Raw genomic sequence first — 17,432 nt, forward strand, 5'->3', positions numbered from 1 at the left:
TATCTAAGGGTCAGAAGTGTTCTGTAGTAGCTTACAGTGACTTATGACCACGGTTATTACATTCGTTTTCCCGACACCCCAGCGTGATAGCTTGAAATATCATCGTCATTATTTTTAGAGAGAGAAACCCAAGATTAACAAATTAAAGAACTTGTGCAGGGGGCAAACAAGTCCTGAACTGGCCATGACGGTCACAGAACAGGACCGGAGCCTACTGGCTTGTGAAAGTTCAGGAAATCTCTCACTGAAGATTTCTAGCTGCAAATGGGCCTCGTATTTTAAAAAATAAAACCTTGATTGATTGGAGAGTGAGAGAGAAACATCAATTTGTGGTTCCACTTATGTATGCATTCATTGGTTGATTCTTATGTGCACCCTGACAGTGGATCAAACCCACAGCCTTGGTTTACTGAGAGGACACTAACCAAATGGGCCACCCTGCCAGGGCTTGAATGGGTCTCTAAGGCCCACAGGCTTCAGTCACAGTGCAGTGAGGTGATAAACACTAGACTAGACTGAGCCTGATCGGGTTAAAACCCATTCCCCACTTAGGTTACTTCTCCGGTTGCTTGCTTTCTCTATCCTCAGTTTCTGCCTAAAAGTTCTGCTCCCCTGAGTTCCGGTGATTGAATGTGAGCATATGCACAGGAAAATGCTAAATCTAAGAAGTTGGCACCTAACAGGCAGTCCTGGAAACATCCAAGTCAGTTCATTATCCCCACGCATGCCTCCGGGAGAGAAGGCTGCGGGCGCAGTTAGGAGTCTATTCCTGCCTTTAACAACCCCCAGATTAAGTCTCTGAAAAACATTTATCTAACAAGCCTGTTGTTCTCAGCCTGGTGTGCTTAAAATACATTCAGAAGCACCTGTTTGGCTTCCACAGAAAATCAAGACTAAAGAATGACTAACCCATAAGCCAACCAGAGTCACGAAATTCTAGTAACGTCTCCTTCAAACTGGAATTTACGTTTGACCAAACAGTGGGCAGGCCACGCAGGTAAGTCCCAAATAGAGGAGCAGTCCGTAGTGTGGTGAGGGTGAAGGGAAGGGCATTATCAATGAGAGCACTTCTGCAGAGAAGTTACACAGACCCAGAAATGAGACTCCAGTGGCTCCATGCACTCTATTCCACTCAATATTGAAAGAGGAAAGGCCAGCATGGCTCAGTGATTGAGCATCGACCTATGAACCAGGAGGTCACGGTTTAATTCATGGTCAGGGCACATGCCTAGGTTGCAGGCTTGATTCCCAGATCCCCAGTGCGGGGCGTGCAGGAGACATCTAATCAGTGATTCTCTCTCATCATTGATGTTTCTATCTTTTCCTCTCTGAAATCAATAAAAATATAGTTTTTTAAAAAGACTGAAACAATTATTATTAGCCATTTGTAAAAAAAAATTTTTCACATAAGTAACATAATCAACACTCCTAAACATTTTATTGTGTTTGGGTTCCCTCCCATTAACCTTCAAACTTGAATGTACCTTTAAGATAATGGTCAGAGGGAAATATTTTAAGTATATTTTGCTTATGAAGTATACTTTATCTATTCATCCTATCAACTATGTTCTTGGCTCAAAGGTATCACACAGAGAAATATTAATCCCCCCAAATGTGTAATTTCATATGATGGATGTTACAATAATAAAGGCATATCTCTTGGGCATTTTAGAATATATGCAGCTTCTCTTAAAAATGCTTTCCTACCATAAAAAACAACAACACTCACACACCATGCAATTCACATGTGCAACCTTTCATGCAAAATTTCCTTCTTTTTATGAAAAGAGAAAAACCTATGAAATATAACTGCCTCTATTCAGGATGTTATTTGGAGATTAAACAACAGCGATAACAAAGAGAACACCAGGAGACGCCACCTTTGTAGTGGATCAGGCGGGCGGACAGGGAATAGGCTGGAAGGCAGCGAGCGAGGAGACTGAGTTAAGGGCAGAGCAGCATCGACTGGCGGGGCGCTGGGCCAGAGCCGCCGCTCGGCTGCTGGCGCGCCTCCGCTCATCAGCCGGGATGCTTCTCACCTCAGAGCGCATTTGCAATCTAAGTGCCATAGATATTGATTTAAAAACAATTTCAGAGCCGCGGATTCTTTCCAGGGAAGTTCAGTTTGTAATTAACCCTTTGTTTCTGGAAATCAGAGCTTGTATAGTAAAACAAATTTTTCAAAAATTGCCACTAACAATGAAAACTGCTGTTATTAAAGGATCATGCCATCTCCAATATATTCATAGATCAAAGACATTAAATTTGCCTTAAAAATAATTACTTGTCCTTCACACTAAAAGCAATATATATATATATATATATATATATATATATATATATATATATACACACACACACACACACATATATATATCCATATATATATATGGAAATGTTAAATTATTTCCAAAGACAAAAAAAGCACAAGTTACTATCATGTGTTATATTAATTGAACCCCTGTTTGTATTCTTGAATTATTTAGATGGGTGCAGATGACTTAAAATCTCTGGAGGGTACAACTTCAGCGATGACTAGAGCAGATTTGAATAATATAAGACTAAATCCTATATAAAACCTATTATACACTTGGGATAAAATTATCCTCAATGAAACTGAATATTAGTATGAATACAAATAGGTGTCATAAGCAATGGCAATATAATAAATCATTTATCCATGAATTTATCTAAATTTTATGTATTTATATTTTCCTTATTTACTACCTTTCACAATAAAAAAAAAAAAAAACACCATAGCTGCTATGTAAATATAGTAAAACCTTAGCTTTAGGAGACTAGCTTTTTAAAACATCTCAAAAAGCATAATTATACTGTCTGGCCATTAGGACACTCATAACACCATCCTGAACACCTCAGTGGCTTTGGAGCCAATAGATCAGCACCAGGATACACAGCCCAAGCCGAATACAGAGGGAGAGAGAGAGGAACTAATCCAAATCTTAAAGCTATACCCAATGCAGCGGGGTTTGCTGCTTTATCTTGGCAAAGAAAAATAAGTCTAGTGTGGGTTTATGAGGTCTATAAAAAGAGGGACAGAACTTTCACAACCAAGCTAATAAAATGGTAGAAGACAAAAGGAAAAGAAAGTCAACAAAGGGAACTGAAGCGGGTGCTAACAGTTTGGACAGACTTAAAAGCTGTAACAACTCTGGCAACATTAGACACTGAAGGCGGAAATCTCCCACCGAACCTAGAAGCGCGATTGAGAGGGGCAGGAAGAGAATACTGGGGCCAGCTGTAATTGTAAGAAACATTAATCCTGCTCTGTCAACTGTGACTGTGTTCTGATTAAAGAAGGCACATTCTAATCTGGCTGGTAGTTGCAGGTGGGACTTGGGAGCTCATCTGCATAATAAATGCAGATTATCATGGAAAGATTAACAACCTTGTTGCAGAAGCCAGAATACCTGGCCCTCTGCATATCACCAGCCCTTTGAAGACCCCCAGTCTTTGCATGCCCATAGGCCTTTGCAAATCTCCCACCTGCATTACCTGTAAACTGCCCATTTGGTACCCCTTTTGCCTACTTCTCCCTGTAATCCAGTGGTTCCCAACCTGTGGGTCATGACCCCTTTGGTGGTCGAACGACCCTTTCACAGGGGTCGCCTAAGACCATTGGAAAACACTTATATAATTACATATTGTTTTTGTGATGAATCACTATGCTTTCATTATGTTCAATTTGTAACAATGAAATTGGGGGTCACCACAACATGAGGAACTGTATTAAAGGGTCCCGGCATTAGGAAGGTTGAGAACCACTGCTAATCTTTGTCCCTCTACCCAATATAAGCAGCTGGCTTAAAGGGAGAGGCAGAGCAGATTTTTGTGGATGACCTGCTGCTCTCCCATGCTGCTGGCAGGATTGGAATAAACACTTATATGATTCAATCTTGTCTCTGCTTAATCGGCTCAAGTAGTGACAGGCAGCACGGACCCGCTGATTGTCTGGTTACAAGATGAAGCCAAGTCTCCTGGGGTCCAGCTGCCCTCGGAGCTTGGGGTGGCTCCTGTCTGTGGGTGCACACTGAGAAAGGTGCTTGCTGTCTATGGCTGCTTGCGCACTGGGATGTGTGTCCAGAGGGTGGGAGAACAGACATCTCTCAAGCAACAGCATGGATGGACCTGGAGAGCGTTATGCTAAGCGAAATAAGCCAGTCAGAGAAAGATAACTATCACATGATCTCACTCATTTATGGAATATAATGAACAACGTAAACTGATGAACAAAAACAGATCCAGAGCCAGAGAAGCATCGATCAGACCGTCAAACCTCAGAGGGAAGGTAGGGGAGGGTGGGGGTAAGGGGGAGAGATCAACCAAAGGACTTGTATGCGTGCACATAAGCCTAACCAATGGACATAGACACCAGGGAGTGAGGGCATGATTCTGGGGGTTGGGGGGTAATGGGGGGGGGGTAAGGACACATATGTAATACCTTAATCAATAAAGAATTTTTTTTTTTAAAAAAAGAGCCACGAATGGAGACTCGTCATAACGAGGTAGAACAAGACGAGCTTGACTTTCCTGAACATGCTGGTTCTGCAGGAATCCGGAAAATGAAACATTTGATGAGGGGGAGTTCTATCATCCTAAAGCACCACACGTGTCCCATGTTCACCCACATTTATATGGCACAGTCTGCGCCACTGAAGGACGGACATGGTAGCTTTTGTTTGAGTACCAGGTTTATCCTTAGGAAAGGTCCTTGCAGAACTCTGGGCATCCCTGAAGACAGACACGGGATTCTCCGCTAGACAGCCACGGAGCTCCCCCTGTTGAAGAAGCTGTTTAATCGCTGGGAATGTTCTGCCACCCTCTCACTCTCCAGTTACTTCAGTTCACTTTGTTGGTAAGACCCCAGAATTAGGTTTGTATTTGGAAGTTCATGTACTACCACAGGCAATGTTTCTGGGAAAAACCAATCCACTGTGCATGACTTCCAATCATGAATTCATCTTAAAGATACTGTTTGGAATTTAGCTTATGATGGCATTCTGTTCTAAGTAAAATATGAACAGAGATTTGGATATTTATTCTAAAATGACTTCTATTGGGTCTGTCATTTCCCTTGGGTGTCACTGACAGGCTCGGAGACCAGCATTAGGGTGATTCATGGAGACTCTGATGGTCTCCCTCTTGCAAGATCTGGGAATTACTCATTCCTCAGACCTCCGATTTCAATGACACTTTGAACCTACTTGCGATGATATAGACACTTATCACTTGTTTTATGACCATTTTTCTTTCACACAACCTCTCTTAAGAGCGATCTCCTTTGTGCAAGTTATGCATTTTTCATTTTTAAATTCCATGTGACGAGCACAGAACTTGAGAGTGTTCTGGATTTTAGTTTTTGCTTTTCCTTCAAGGCGGCTCAAGTAGGATCATCATGTTGTACTAATTTTGTTATGTATTAAATATAAAGACAGACCAGGGTTAAGGAAATCAGAAGTGAATTTGTAACAAGCTCATACAGCATCTTAAATTCTGAAATTTGAAAAAAATTGTTGTAAAGCATTGAAAAGGGATTTAAAATTTTATTTTCTGCAGTTAAGGGCAATTTGATAGACTAATATTTCAATTTCCTCTTCTACTAACCCTTCTTTTGATATTAGAGAAATATCTTGGTTGTTTGTTTTTGTTTGTTTGTTTTGGCCTAGCACACTTCCAAAATCAGTGTCAAACTGATCATCCCCAGAGGCAAATATTTTCCCAAAAATTATTGTTGCTTAATTACTTTCACAAACCGCTGGCTTAAATCAAAATAAACTATTATTATTATAATAGGTAATAGGTCTCAGAAAGTTTAATAGGCAAGATTCAATCTGTAGGTTCTGCCATTTCAACATGAGGTACCATAATTAATCACAAGCCTCTCACATGCCCGAAAACATTTATATGCACACACATTCCGACTTTCCCTTACCTCCATCCTAAACCAGAATCTGAAATGGAACTTCTTATACTTGCTAAAGACCAGCTGTTTGGAGGGGCCATCTTACTTAAAGCTATAAAATTTGCATGAAGAAAATGGAAAACCAGAGAATCAAGCTCAGCTTTTTACCTTAAAAATGGGACTGTATTGATAGTTATTCCATTTCACTGGAATTTGTTTCCTTGATTACTTTGTTTTCTATTGAGAGCATTTTCTAATTTTTGTGTTTGCTTTTTGGTAATTAAACCATAAACTAATTCTGATAGAAATTTTGGTGGAGACGCCTACCTTGCACTACTGCGTAGGCCATAAACATTTTCCTGGGCTTCCATTAGACACTGGCCTGCCCTGGTCAGAACATGGTCCAAAAGAAAGTGTGTCTGATTATGAGAAATTGAAAGGGGCAATGAAAACACAGCAAGGTTGAGGAGCTGTTGTGGACAATGCTACTGATTTAGCATCTGAAGTGAACTCAGTGTTTATCTTTTTGTTCAAATATATTTTTATTGATTTTAGAGAGGAAACGAGAGAGAGATAGAAACATGAATGATGAGAGAGAATCACTGATTAGCTGCCTCTTGCACGCCCCCTACTGGGGATTAAGCCCACAACCCTTGCATGTGCCCTGACTGGGAATTGATCAGTGACCTCCTGGTTCATAGGTCGATGCTCAACCAGTGAGCTAACGTTACAGGTAGCAGTGGTAATGAGGCCATTTAGTGCCGTCATGACATTTCTGCTCACCCAGATGCCACATAAATTCAATTAATGTCAACAGTAGCTGGGGCTTCAAAGACCATCTGCTACCTCTAGGGGATGTCTGTGCAGTGGACTTGCCAGATGTAAAACCAGAGCTACTGACGGGCAACTTTCTGACTCTCAGAGTCTATGTGGTGGATGTCACACTCACATGCAGGAAGGGGGAGACCTGCTCACTCAGTGTGTGACCAGGATGGGAGCAGGACCGCTCTCTGCTTGCTTGTGCCCGCCATCCTTCATGTGCTCTGCTTCAGTGTAATTTTGGGGAGAAATCAGAAATATATGTAGCCAAGTAAGTATCCTCCTTGTTCAAAATGATTTATTGCGTTTCCATAACTGTGAATATTTGCTCCCTACAATGCATATCTCCTATTAGGACATCCAAATAGCTGTCCTGTTGCAAAAGACCCAGTTCATATCTATGATTGTTGACATTATGTGCTTACTTGACCTAGTGAAGGGATGCTGAGACAGCTGGTGAGGACAGATGTGTGTGTGTCTGTGAGGATGTTTCTGGAGGGGACTGGCATTGGCTCAGTAGCTCAGTAAAGAGACCTGCCCTCCTCACTGTGGGCAGGCATCTTCCAATCTATTAAAGATCCAATTTGAACAAAAAGGCAATTCCCCCTCACTTCTATTTTCTTGTATATTTTACTCTTTCCTTTCTTTTCCTATTGACCACGTCACAACTAATGGAAAAGCAAATTTTTAACCTTTATTAACCTTTATTATTTTAGAAAGATGACAGTAGATACACTATACTCTAGTTCTGGACTGAGTTATTAAATACAAATTAGAAAATAAGTCCCAAAATATAAATTTAGGAATGATTACAGGTGCACTAAATGATCAAATATATTTTTTAAAGATGTTTAAGCAAAAATATATTTTCAAATAAAGGTAGTATCCCCGAATGACCCATAGGTGGTGGCGGCAGTGGTGGAGGCAGTGATGGCAGCAGTGGTGGCTTCCATTGTGTTTAGTGGTTTAGGTCACTCACAGTCCCTGTTAGTGTTTAGTGTTTTTACTACTTGTTGTCTTGTTTGTTTTGCTAATATATATATATATATATATATATATATATATATATATATATATGATCTAAAAATATATATTTTTATTGATTTCAGAGAGGAAGAGAGAGGGAGAGAGAGATAGAAATGCCAATGATGAGAGAGAATCATTGATTGGCTGCCTCCTACATGCCCCCCACTAGGGATCGAGCCCACAACCTGGGCATGTGCCTGACTGGGAATGGAACCGTGACCTCCTGGTTCATAGGTCTACGTTCAACCACTGAGCAACACTGGCCTGGGCTATATATTTTTTAATTCTAAAATTTTCTGTTAGACTAAATACAGTGGTATCTTTCTCGCTGGTCTCATCTCAAATAAGTGTTTTAAAAATAATTAATTAAGAAGCGAAGGTCATGCAAGACAAATTCTTTATGAAACCTAAATGTTTCAGATGCAGAAGGGTAGTGAGCACATTGAGCCCTTATCAAGGCATACATCTTTTCTATTTAGCAGTTCCCAGATACAGTGACTAAAGTGAACCCCATTCTTTAGTAAGTAGAAATGGCTGATGGGAAATAGGTGAAGGCCAACTCAAAAAAGTGAACAGAAACCAGAACTTTTCAAACCTGTGCACATTACAATGTTCTTCCCTTGCTAACATTCTGCTTTGTATTCAAATTAAATCTAAAGTGATTAGTAGCACTTAATTTAGAGACTCTTCCTGCGATGACACTGTGAGCTTGGGAGGAAATTACATCAGGAGAAAGAAGTTGGCTTTGATGAAGTACAGTTGCAAAATTACATGTCAGTGTCGGCATCAGCTTATTACTTGGAAAATAATTAGGAGGAAGCAGTATTATACTAGTCTTTTCTTTCAAGGTTTTCGTACTGGAAATGCTAATCCTATATAATAAAAGCCTAATATGCTAAGTGTCCATTCAACCAATCAAAGCATAATATGCTAATGATATGCTAAGGCAACTCAACCGCTCGCTATGACATGCACTGACCACCAGGGGCAGAGGATCTGACCTGTAGGTTAGCTTGCTGCTGGGGTCTAGCTGACTGGAACTGAGAAGGACAGGCTGGACACACCCTGGAGCCCTCCTGCAGGCCTCCCTGGCTGGCCAACTTCCCGCATCCCTCCCTGGCCCCAATTGTGCACCAGTGGGTTCCCTCAGCCTGGCCTGTGCCCTCTCACATCTGGACTGAGAGACGCCCCCACTGAGTGCACGAATTTCGTGCACTGTGCCTCTAGTGCATTTATAAAAACCTAAGGCCATAAAATTATAACAAATCTTGACTTCAGGTCAGGTTCCCCTAAAATAGAAAATCTTCCAATTGCCTCTTTCTGATACAGATGCAGAAAACCACAGTGCCATTTCTCAGAGGGAACAACCCCACAGCCCCTCTGCCTAGCACTTGATTGGGTTTAATAGTGAGGCTCAGTCAGCCCCTGCCGGCGCATCCCTGGAAAGCTGCAAACATGGATTACCTCTTGTCTCCATCCCTGTTACTCAGGCTGTTGTTAACCTCCCATTCCCAACTCGAACCTCCTTAATGACATGGCCAACCAGTCGCTGGCCCTCGGAGAGCCTCCAACAAAACAAAAGCTGTATTTCAGGTCGTAGGTGCAGCGCAGGTTTCCAAGAAGAAAGGGTGCCTGGTCCGCTAACACTGTCTGTGCGTGCAAAGTGTAGCATCTGCATTGTGCTATTCCTTCTGCGAGATGAGCACGTGAGTTCTGGGAATTTCAGAGGTCACTGAGATATTGCAAACTGGAGTCCGAAGTCAAGCATCTCGTGGCGGGAGCATTGTCACTTCAGAGTGGAACGGGGTTTTCTAGTGACTAAGTCCTTGGAAATGACAGGATTTGTATGAATAACTTAGGCGCTCGCTATGGAACCTCCTGTTCCTGTTCCTGCTGACTGGTTACTTCCAAGATAGCAAGTATGGCAGAAGCTTGATTCTTTATCACACAACTTCCATTTTCCTGGTTCTTTAGCTACTACAAACACAAATACAGCCAAAGGCTCTAGCTTTCCATAAGGACCCTAATTGCTTGTTTATATCACATAGTAAACTAAAATGTATGTTTATAATTTCTCCCTTTCAGACATATTTATGTTAAGAAAAGAAAGCTCTTCTCAATAGGACAGAGAATGTGATTTTATCTGTGGATAAAAATGACACAGGTCTTAACAGAACAGCTCTTGTGAGTCCCAGGGTGGCATGCTCTTCATTATTGATAAAATTCTGTCTAGTTATCACAAAAGGTGATTGTATTTAAATGAGATTTTTTTCTGCATATGATTCGATATTATTATTCCACATTTAGAGATCATGGTTGAGGAAGTATTCTACTCAGGACATATACTTATTGTGCGGGAAAGGAATAGGAAAACAAGACACAATATGTTTCCATTGCTCCATAACTTCTGATATTTTTTACAGTAGCACTGCATGCTACAAGCATATGTCCAAGGAAGCAGAAAACTCAATCCTTTCATGTCATGTAATCCCCGTCCAGCACTCAGCATAGGCTGCAAGCCACTCACGATGATTCTGACCTGCCATTCATGGCCTACACGACAGCTTCAAAGCAAACTCAGGATGGACTCCAAGACGCTCCGATCAAAACCCTTACAGAGTTTATGGCATGATAACAGATGCTTCACTAAATCAGAAACACAGACTCTTCCTCATGACCACTGTCATACTATAAATAACTGAAATAAATAGTTTATCCTAAGTGATAAATAAAATGATTGGTACAACAGACTAATATTGCCAAAACCGGTTTGGCTCAGTGGATAGAGCGTCAGCCTGTGGACTGAAGGGTCCCAGGTTCGATTCCGGTCAAGGGCATGTACCTGGGTTGCGGGCACATCCCCACTGGGGGATGTGCAGGAGGCGGCTGATCGATGTTTCTCTCTCATCAATGTTTCTGACTCTCTCTCTCTCTCTCTCTCCCTTCCTCTCTGTAAAAAATCAATAAAATATATTTTAAATATATTTTTTTTTTTTTTAAAAAAAGAAGTAGATACCTTTAAAAAAAAAAAGCAAAAAAAAACAAAAACAAAACAACAGACTAATATTGTTCATGGGTACATTCCCAGTGGCCATCTGACTGCTCAAAAAATATCACTTGCATCTATAGCATATATAATAAATCAGCGGTTCTCAACCTGTGGGTCGCAACCCCTTTGGCGGTCGAACGACCCTTTCACAGGGGTCGCCTAAGACCATCAGAAAACACATATATAATTACATATTGTTTTTATGATTAATCACTATGCTTTAATTATGTTCAATTTGTAACAATGAAATTGGGGGTCACCACAACATGAGGAACTATATTAAAGGGTGGCGGCATTAGGAAGGTTGGGAACCACAAGATTATTAAATATATCTTAAAACTATGAAGCAAAACATCAGATATTTCAAGCTGGGAGGAATCATAGGCAGTTTTGGACTCCCATACTTTCTGCAAAAGAGATTGAAGTTGGGGGAGGTCTAGTTACTTGCAAAGTTAATAAAAAGCCTTACCTATATCCTTGTCTTCAGTTTTTCATATAGTAGTGAGTAATTTGTAGTTTATTCTGTTGCTAATATTCAAGATCTAGCATCAGGTTACTTATATTTAAATTATTCATTATCTGGAGATTTTTTATTCCATTTTTTCTACTGTTAATATAACATCCCGCGTTGGCTGTTAATGAAATGTATTGCTATATTAGATATTAAACAAGGACCCAGTATATCTTCATTTCCAATTGGGTAAATCAAAGGAAAAGAGACTTTATCATATTTTTCCTTGTTCCTCTTGGTTGAGTGGTAAGTATGAGTTAGGATGTTTTAAATATGCAAGTGCTCATTTACCCAATGAAAATTGTCCTACAATATGAGGGCTTAAAGATCTGCTGGTATATTTAGTCCAAGCAATCAGGATAATTATACAAATGTATTTATCCTACTGCGTGTTACAAACTCTGGCACTCTATGCCAGAAACTCTTTTTTTTTTTTTTTTTTTTTTTAAATCGCAACAACCCCATAAGTTAGGTACTAGTTTTATTCTCAGTTAATAGTTGAACTGGGTGAAGAACAGAGGCGATAAATAATATGTTCAAGGTAACATCACTGGCAAGGATGGGAGCTGACAGAAAAGCCAAGCCTTAGGCACTACAATCCAGCCTCTCATGATGAAATAAAGCTACACTTGTTCCTTCAATTTTCAGTGGGGGACTTTTTGTTCTTCTTGCTTGAAAACCTTTTAAATATATCAGTAGTTCTACAAAGGAGACATTCTAGTATTTATGATTTTTAATGTTTAGATCAGTTGTTTTTAGGATATATTCTCCATAACATTTGTTTCACGAAATGTTCAAATATATTTCTTGAGGAAAGCTATCCATAATAAAGTAATTTGAGAAATTTGGGACTATTCAAAACTAAACAGGCTTCTGTACTAAGGCAATTTTAGAAACTTCAACATATGAGTATATTCTTCATGATTCTTCAAGAGTAACAGAGTATGTCCAGTTTATTATATGAAACTCATTTGATAAGTTAATACTTTTGTATTCATTTACACATTTAACCAATTTTATTATTTCTGCAACATGTGTTATATGATGGTGGTATTAGATAAGGAGCAGTGCAGTTCTACTATTTCTCTGTTTAGTGGGGAGTTAGTTTGGCAGAATATTGTTGGTAACTCAGTATTTCCAGATGTACAAAATTATTAAATAGGTACATCAGTTTTTTTAAATATATTTTTATTGATTTCAGAGAGGAAAGGAGAGGGAGAGAAATGAAAACATCAATGATGAGAGACATTGTTCAGCTGCCTCCTGCACACCCAAACTGGGGATCGAGACCACAACCCAGGCCTGTGCCTGACCAGGAATTGAACCGTGACCTCCTGGTTCATAGATCGACACTCAACCACTGAACCACACTAGCCAGGCTACATCACTCTTCTAGATTAGAGATATTTAAAACAATCTTATCAAATAAGTGTAACCTTTTGGATACTTATAGTATTTCATGCTATAAACAAAGAATTTAAAAATATTCTCAAACTGCATAGCAAGCCTTGCTTTGCAAAATGGGTGCATTCTACCATGTAAAAAAAAATCAAAACACCTGAGATACAGTGGGGCACATATAATTCATCTTAAAACATGTTTTAGCGCAACGGCCACACATCTACTTAAGCATATTACCAGTCGGTTTCATTTACTACAGTGTGAATTTTTGTATCGGCTGTGAACATTTTCTATTAAAAGTATATTTCCTTTATTTTAAAGTTTTATTTGAAACAGTGGTTCTCAAACTTTAGAGTGCAGTGGAATCGCTAAGAAGGCTTGTTAAAACACAAATCGCTTATCAGAGAGTCTGGGGTGGAGCCAGAAAATGATTGTTTTTAACATGTTCCCAGACGGTGCTGATACTCCTGGTCTCAAAAGCAGAGTTTCAGAACCACTGGAAAGTTCATCCTCAACAAGAATACACATGGAAAGAAATATGCAAGATTATAATGTTATCATTATTTTTTTAATCCTCACCAGAGGCTATTTTTTCATTGATTTTTAGAGAGAGTGGAAGAGCGAGGGAAGGATAGAGAGAAATATCGATGTGAGAGAAACACATCAATTGGTTGCCTCCTGCACTGCAGCTGAGGTACTTGACCTTGACTGGAATTAAACCTGGGATCCTTTGGTCCACAGGCCAACATTCTATCCACTGAGCCAAACCAGCTTTGGCTACAATGTTATTTTTAAATACTATCATTCAAAATGGGATATTCTGAGTTTTTGTTTCTCAGATTAAATAAATATCATTAGTTACCTAATTAGATACTAGACATAGTATTTAAAATGTAAAATTTTAGATTATTTCCTACTACATTTCAGACTAATGAATCAATGAGATTTGAATTATTATGGAACTATTACACCAAAAAATCAATTCTGTGTTTAGTGTGGAATTCCTTTTAAATAAACCATGAGCTCCAAAACATGAAACAGAACTCCAGTCTCACCTGTATTTATTCCTGATGATGGGATAGAGTGAGCTGCTATTAGATGACCTGGTCGATTCATCCCTCCACCACCACGTACGTTCTGTAAAATAAAAAGAAAATAATCAGTTACTAACCATAGAGGTAAGCTTCCAAAATCAAACAGTATTTCTAGGTTTTGGGTCAGAGAGAGTAGATTACAGTGGAAAGGATTAGAAGTACTGCATCCTACTCAGTATTGTTTCACTGTTATAAATAACATTAACTCTACACCTAATTATAGTGGATGATTTCTAAAGTCTCTTGTATTTCAGAAATACAGGGATTCTTTGTTTTTCTCTTATATTTTCAACTCACTTGCTCAGAACTACTGGAGTAGTCTGACACTGGTCATGATCAGTTTTAGTTATTTAGTAGAATAAATTAATTAGGTGCTCTCTAATTGTAGCAGCCATAACAAAAATCAATTGGAAGTCATTAAGAGATTGTAATTACATGCAGGCAATCTCTGCTATAATTCAAAATTCATGTTGCTTAAGTAAATGGGAACTTCTAATAAACTCTCTCCCATTAATTTTAGAAAGATTTAGCAATTATAATGATCATAGTGGTATCTACATATTTGCCACAATAATACAGTAAAACAGCCAGCATAGTGATTAAGTAGACAACAGCAGAAGAAATATACATAAATCCGAGAATATTTTCACTAAATTCACATATAGTTTTATGAACATATATACATAGCTTACCATTTAGACTGTAAAAAATACACATTCAGATGAAGCAACCATAGCAAGGAACTCGTCCTCCCAAGTGTCAGTTAATGCTTGATCAAGAGTAAAGTTGGTCTCTATGGGAGGAAGAGTCCTTAGAGACCCAGAAGGAAAGCACATCATAAGCATATTCAGGTGGCTGACCATGGAGGATGGTGTAGATTAGGGTCAGAACCTCAAGTCTAAACTAAATACTTTCTGTAAAGACATACTCAGCGATTTGCAGTTAGCCTGAGTATGACCCATAATGCAGAAAAAAAGGAGCTGTCCAGATAAGTGTGGATCATAAGTCTAAAGTAATCCTTACTGCCCTAACTGGTTTGACTCAGTGGATAGAGTGTCGGCCTGCAGACTGAAAGGTCCCAGGTCTGATTCTGGTCAAGGGCATGTACCTTGGTTGTGGGCACATCCCAATAGGGGGTGTGGTGTGCAGGAGGCAACTGATTGATGTTTATCTCTCATCTATGTTTCTAACTCTCTATCCCTCTCCCTTTCTCTCTGTAAAAAATCAATAAAATATATTTTAAAAAAATAAAGTGATCCTTACTAAAAAAGGAAAATTACAGCACAGACAGATAAAAAATTACAAAATAACTAAAATCTCAGATTTTTTTAAAAACCCAGTGCTTCCATTTAGAGCAATAATTTCAAGACCCATAACAAAAACAATTTATCAAGCAGGAAGACCTGAGAGTAGTGTTTTGATTTTGCGGCATATTATATTTTTAGCTGAAACAAGGTGGCTTAAAAAATATTATATAGATCAATTCTTGCAGCCATTTGTCTTTAGATATCTTGATTAATACAATATTAATTATTTACTTAAAAAAAAGTTTTCATATTATGAGACCAGCATTACAGTGACGCCAAATGTAGAAATGGGTATTAAAGAAAAACTACACACTGATATACCTTGTGGACATAACAACAAAAATCCTTAACAGAATAGTAGCAAATCCAATTCAGAAATATACAAAAAGAACAAGCATTCAAACCAAGGTTGGTTTGTTGCAGGAATGTAAGGTTATTTTAACATAAAAAATAGAAAATTGTAATCTATCACCTTAACACACTCTAAAAACAGAAAAGACGTATGACTATTTCAACAAGTTCTGAAAAAGCTTTAGATAAATTCAGCACCTGCTCAAGATTCAATTTATTAGCAAATTATGTATAACAGAGACTGCTCTCAGCTTCAAGGAAAATGGTACCTACAAGACACACACAGCTAACGTCGTATTTAATAGTGAAAAATAGAGATAACATGCTTTCTATCCAGGAGAGGAACATGGCAATGATATCCAATCTCACCACTTTATTTCCACAATATACTAGAGGTCCTACCCAGTGCAATAAGACACTTCTTTAAAAAGACAAATAGGTTGGAGAAAATGACATAAAACTAAACTTATTTGCAGATGCATAGATGTGCCTTAGACCATTCTAATGAATTAAACATAAGCTATTATGACTAATTACATTTAACATGGTAAAATGACATAAGCCATATATATATATATATATATATATATATATATACACTAACAATGTACACTTGGGAAATCAACATTTTTAAATCCACATTTACAAAAACACCAACAAAGTACTTAGGTATGGATTTAATGTAATTCGTGCAAGACTTATTCACTGAAAGGTATTAACATCACTGAGAAAAATTTAAAAACATGTAAATAAATTGATATTTATGCCATGTTCATTGATTAGAAATCTCCCTCCACCTAAAATGACAAGTCTCCCCCAAGTGCTCTACAAATTCCATGCAATTCGAATAAACACCTTCTTAAGGTTTTATTAGATAACTAGAGGCCTGTTGCATGAAGAGATTCGTGAAATAGGCCTTCCTTTTCCCTGGCTGCTGGCACCGGTTTGCGTCCGGCACCCGGGGCCCAGGCCTTTACTCTGACAGAGTTCTGGCCGGAACTGGCCCTGGAAACATCAAGCCTCGCTGCTCTGCTGGCCTCGAAACATCAGACCTCGCTGCTCCGCCGGCCCCAGAAACGTCAGGCTTCGCTCCACCACTTGGAGCCTGTGTATGCAAATTAACTACCATCTTTGTTGGTGGTTAATTTGCATATCACGCTGCTTAGCCCATGGGAGGTGTGGCGAAGGTATGGTCAATTACCATGTTTGTCTATTATTAGATAAGATAAGCTGGTTCTAAAACTTATGTTAAAAAAGCAAAGCACTTATAAGAGTTAAAATGTTCTTTTAAAAGGAGATTAGAGGCTTAAACTATCTGATTTTAACTTGCTACAAAAATCAAAACAGTATGATATTAATGGAAAGATAGCCATCTCTCTCCAGAAGAGAGGGACAAGAATGGTCTACTGAGTTTTTATAAAGATCACATTGGGTTAGACACATTTTTATTACATAAGAATCACAAACTCAGAAAGAAAAAGTTATATTCACAGGCTCAGACACCCCCCCTTAAGGAGAGTCTTTCCAGATGTCCTTTAGAGAAGGTCCCTGTCTGTGCCTCAGCAGCGTCTCACTCTCAGTATCAAAGGGGCAGACTATTCCATCAGGGAGACTTTCCACTAATACTTCCCACTGAGAACTGTCTGGCTGACAATGGCTGCAGTTTGAACACTGTAACAGATCCAACCCATCCACGTATTGCTCTCTCCTTCAAACATTCACACATGACCAGGGGACCAGAGACAGAATCCGCACTCCTCCACAGTAACCTGAACTTTGGAACTGAGACTTGGAGCCCATCCAAATGTCCCCTCTGTGAGCTGTCCTTTCCTGTCACCCTGTCCCCTGACCTCCACCAGGTGTACTCCTTTCCACCTTCCATGTTGAATCACAAGAGAAGAGATCATGATGCTAATATGCATTTATCTGCGGGTCAAATTCCTATTTTGTA

This window comes from Myotis myotis, unplaced genomic scaffold (assembly GCF_014108235.1).
Source record: "Myotis myotis isolate mMyoMyo1 unplaced genomic scaffold, mMyoMyo1.p scaffold_m19_p_3, whole genome shotgun sequence".
NCBI lineage: Eukaryota > Metazoa > Chordata > Mammalia > Chiroptera > Vespertilionidae > Myotis > Myotis myotis.